The sequence below is a fragment of the Apodemus sylvaticus genome, chromosome 3 (assembly GCF_947179515.1).
Source record: "Apodemus sylvaticus chromosome 3, mApoSyl1.1, whole genome shotgun sequence".
NCBI lineage: Eukaryota > Metazoa > Chordata > Mammalia > Rodentia > Muridae > Apodemus > Apodemus sylvaticus.
Genome location: NC_067474.1, coordinates 87622143 through 87626889, shown reverse-complemented (window position 1 = coordinate 87626889; position 4747 = coordinate 87622143). Strand labels below are relative to the sequence as shown.

Sequence of the window (4747 nt, the reverse complement as noted above, 5' to 3'; positions counted from 1 at the left end):
GGCACAAGCTGCATCAAGGAAAGGGTGGACTTCCCTACCTCTGTTCAGGTATCAGAAGATAGATGGAGGTCATTACTGCTGAGCGCCATCAGCAGATGGAACAGGTATCCCAAGTGAATTGACAGTGGCAGTCACTGGTGAGCCTGCCAGAAGTCCAAGGGGTGAAGGGCTTGGCACTGAAAAAATCCTTGACATCATATTGGTGCTTCTGAGAGGTGTGCTGTCCCCTGCCATGCTAGTGGAATTCATTCAAGCCTGGTCCTTCACAACAGTGTAGAAGTAAGGGTGATCCATGGCCTGTCTTCTGGAAGATTATCCTTGCCAGCATACAACCCAAGCTCCCAGATATCCAAACTATAATAGTACATCTGATAATCTACAAGTAGCTCTGGACCTTTGAAATATCAGGAAGCAACTCAGACATTATACTCTTGGCAAGGATGGTAGAACTCAGATTAAACCCCATTCTATTAGCCAAAGCTTTCTGTGCTCATGATCAATCATGAAATTATGGGGTTTCACGTCTCCGTGCACAATCCCCATGCTATGACAATTATCTAGAATTTTCAGAATTTCATACATGTAATATCAAATGTCATAGTCTTTTAACATCTGGTAAAATTGTTTAAAGTCTGTGTTGTTTACATGTTCAACAACCAAGGCAGGGGTTTGTGACACAGGATCTTTTACAATGTCTGCAAGTGTGGTGATGTTGGGCCCACCTCGCAAATTCTCCAAAATCTTTATTTCATGTTTAATTTTCTTCAATTTTACTGACTTGAGATTTTTAACATCTTTTTCATTATTTGTGATGTTGATGGCTTCAAACACTTCATTGTATTTTCCCCTGCCCAATTTTCGAACAAGCTGGTAGTTGTCTTGATTTTCCCATTACACCACAAGTGATGTATAGTCCCAGTACACTCGGGATCTGTGCATGTTAACATCTATGTAAACCCTTGCCCTGCTTGGCACAGTCCCCACATGTCAGACAAGTTGACAGACAAAGCTGAACTTGGTGTTTGAAGATCTGACAGTCACTGTTCAAAAGCAGAAGCTGGTAAGACTTTGTTTCAGACCCTTTATCTTCATACTGTGATGGAAGTGGCAGCGGCACTAGCTGCACTCCCTATGCCTCAAACTGACAATATGGTGGTGGTGGAGTAGGAGACACATGGCCTAGTCATCATCCACAAGGACCAGAGTGAGGCTGCAGCCTCCACTGCCGGAAGTGGGAGCCAATATTTGTTTCTTAAATCCTTTGATATATAAAAATTTACTTCATATTTTCAATATTTATTCTAATTTTTAGTTTATTATTTATTTATTTATTCATTTTACATCCTGTTCACTCTCCACTTCACAGTAACCCTCTCCCACAATCCTTGCCCCATACCCCATCCCATTCTTCTCTGAGCAGGTAGAGGTTTTCTGGGTATCCCGTCACCCTGACACTGAAAGTGTTTGCAGGCCTAGGCACATCTTCTTCCACTGATGTCAGACATGGCAACCAAGATAGAAGAACACATCCCACATATAAGCAACAGCTCTTGGGATGCCCCACTTCAGTTGTTTGGGATCTCAGGAAGAACAAGCTGCACATCTGTTACATATGTACAAGGTGGCCTAGGTCCAGATCATATATGTTCTTTTGTTGGTGGTTCAGACTCTGAGAGCTTCAAGCGTTCAGGATAGTTGACTCTGATGGTCTTCCTGTGGAGTTCTTATTCTTTTCATGGCCTGCTATCCTTCCTCCTGTTCTTTGATAAGAGTCTCCACACTCCATCCACTGTTTGTCTGTGGGTCTTCGCATCTGAGTCAGCTGCTTGGTGGAGCCTCTTAGTTGACAGCCATGCTAGATTCCTGTCTGTCAGCATAACAGAGTACCATTAATAGTGTCAGCTATTTGCTGCTTGTCTATGGGATGGGTCTCCAAGTTGAGTCAGTTATTGGTTGGTCATTGCCTCAGTCTCTTCTCCAACCCCCATCCCTGAATTTCTTGTAGACAGCATATATATTGGGTCAAAAATTTTGTGGGTGAGTTGGTGACTCTATTGCTCCACTGGTGTTCCTGCCTGGCTATAGGAAATGGCCTCTTTATATCTCAAATATTTATATCTCACAATATCTCAAATGTTGTGAGTCACAGATAAGGTCATCCTATAAATGCTTGGGTACCTCCCTTATACCAGGAATCTGTAATGTCCTAGAGATGCTCCCCCCAACTCCTTCATCCCCATCAGTTGCAGATTTCTATTCTTTTTCATAGCTACTTGGCTGTCTCCCTTGTCTGTTCTGACATCTGGTCCTGAAATCCCCCCTCAATTCTACTCCCCATCTACTTTCAATATTTATTCTTAGATACATTTCTTTTTTTTGAGATGTCAGTGTTTTGAATTACATCTTAGAAAATTATGTCTAACGCTTGATAAAAATTCCATGAAATGATTTATTATAAAAGACCTATACTATATAACATAAAACTCACATTTTAAAATAAGAAAACATGTTAAAGATGTCAAAATAGATACATTGTTCTTTTTCTTAGTAGTAATGTCCAGAGGTAGATTTTAAAGGATGGCTTTGCCTAAGAATTTATGCAATGTTATCACAACTTGGTTTCTGTCTGCTCACCTTGTAATCCAAAAGCTTTCTGCCTGTGCTCCATTATTAAGCACTATGTTCTTGTGTTGAATATATATATATATATATATATATATATATATATATATATATATATATATTCATAACTTCATTGATGAGAGCTTCTATCCTTCTTATAACATCAGCAACCATGAATATTGTTTTCATTGACCTGAGTCAGGTTCACAGTATTGTAAACACTTGTAGCAAGGTGAATGGGACACAGATTAGCTTAGTGTTATAACATAAACCTACCACAAACAAGATAAGTTCCACATTGCTGTGTGCAGTAAAATAATGGAATATCTTGTTTTGTTAATAATAAAACAGACACTATTCTTAAAATAAGGGAACATTTTATGTACATGTCCTACTGACCACAGTAATAATTACATAATAGACAATAGAAGCCAAGTAATGTTACAGTATTTGCAGAAAGCAATGGTTCTTAATAGTGTTTATAATACTGTGAACCTGACTCAGGTCAATGAAAATAATATGCATGGCTGCTGATGTTATGAGGATAGAAGCTCTCATCAATGAAGTTATGAATAGACAAATTATATATATATATATATATATATATATATATATATATATATATATATATATATATATATATAGAGAGAGAGAGAGAGAGAGAGAGAGTCAAAAGATTCAACACAAGAACATAGTGTTTAATAATGAAACACAAGCAGAAAGCTCTTGGATTATAAGTCAAGCAGAAACCAAGTCGTGATAACATTGGATAAATTCCTAGGCAAAGCCACCTTTGTCTCATCAATGATTTATATGTTAGTAAATCTGCAGTGAGAATCCTCCTAGTTAAGGTCAAAGTCTACCATGTCTGGATAGGTCTTCCTAGCTTGGTGAAAAATGAAAGACTCCGTTTTCCAGAATGGCTTCCTTTTCTGTGACCTGGTCTGGGGACTTAGACCCATGACACCCTCTACCTGGGGAAGATAGTGCTTCACAAACCTCTAATTCAACTTCCTCTTTGCCTATAAGAACCCACCCAGCAAGTACCTGGGATTTGTGGAATGCCTTCCCAAACAAATGATGTGTTCACTATATTTTAAACTCCAGCAGAGTTTACATTCACCCTGAAAATTCCTTCCCACTCTCCTTATTTCATACATAGTCCTTGTCCACCCCAAATAGATTGTTTATTTGTTCACACCAGCTGTTTCACTGAAGATTATCTAAGAGAGTGATTTCATTGCATATCATCTATAAGAGCTGTAACACTAAAATCCTTGGAGGAAGCCTTCCTTAGAGAAACCCCTCCCAGCCAAACTTGCATTGTGCATACTCCACTTCTTCCAGACTCCTCTTCGTCCTTCCAGCCTGATATCTAGAAGTGCCTGGACATCCCGAAGGAGAAAAAAGAAGACACAGTACCGGCTGAACCACAGGTGAGCCCCAACATACATACCACATATTTGAAGTAAACTGAGAATTTACATTTTTAGCAGATTCCTGGGTGATGTTGTTGTTCATGTCCTCGTGTTTCTGACACTTTGATCACTTATCACACTAAATAATGTGTTAACTCTTTTAAGCATTCACTAAGTTTCTGATATGGTGCTATGATTTAAATATATTTTATTTAATCTTCTTAGTAATTTTAGAGCTTAATAACTTTTTTGGTGTTCTAAACTTTGAAAGATAACATTTAAGAAAACTGTTTTACGAATGATACAAACATTAGAAAATATTAAAGTTAGAATTGATACTCAGATATCTCCCAGAGTAAACTTTACTAAACAAAGATCTAAAATGGCAGCATTTGCCTAGATAAACAGATATCCACAGGCTTGACACTATCAGGTTACCTATGGGCTATGTGATCTGACATGTAAAAGTTGCCCGTTGTGCTTATGTGAGCACATACTCTTGAAAAGCTGAAACAGGAGGATTTCCTTAAATACAAACCTTTCCTATGGCACATAGTAAGATTTATGAACCACTCTGAGCTACATAGAGAGATCCTATCAAATCAGTTATTATTTCCCCAAGGTGATCTATGTTAATTATATATTCTAAGTACTTAGAAGCAAATAAAGTGATTATAAAAATTAAATCACTTCTTGCTACTTTGTAT

The 4747-nt window shown here is 38.1% G+C and overlaps 1 pseudogene; it reads right to left on the bottom strand.

Annotated features, from left to right (window-relative positions):
* Positions 1–263: 263 nt before the first annotated feature.
* LOC127680269 (casein kinase II subunit alpha-like) lies at positions 264–981 on the bottom strand (annotated as a pseudogene).
* Positions 982–4747: the final 3766 nt, after the last annotated feature.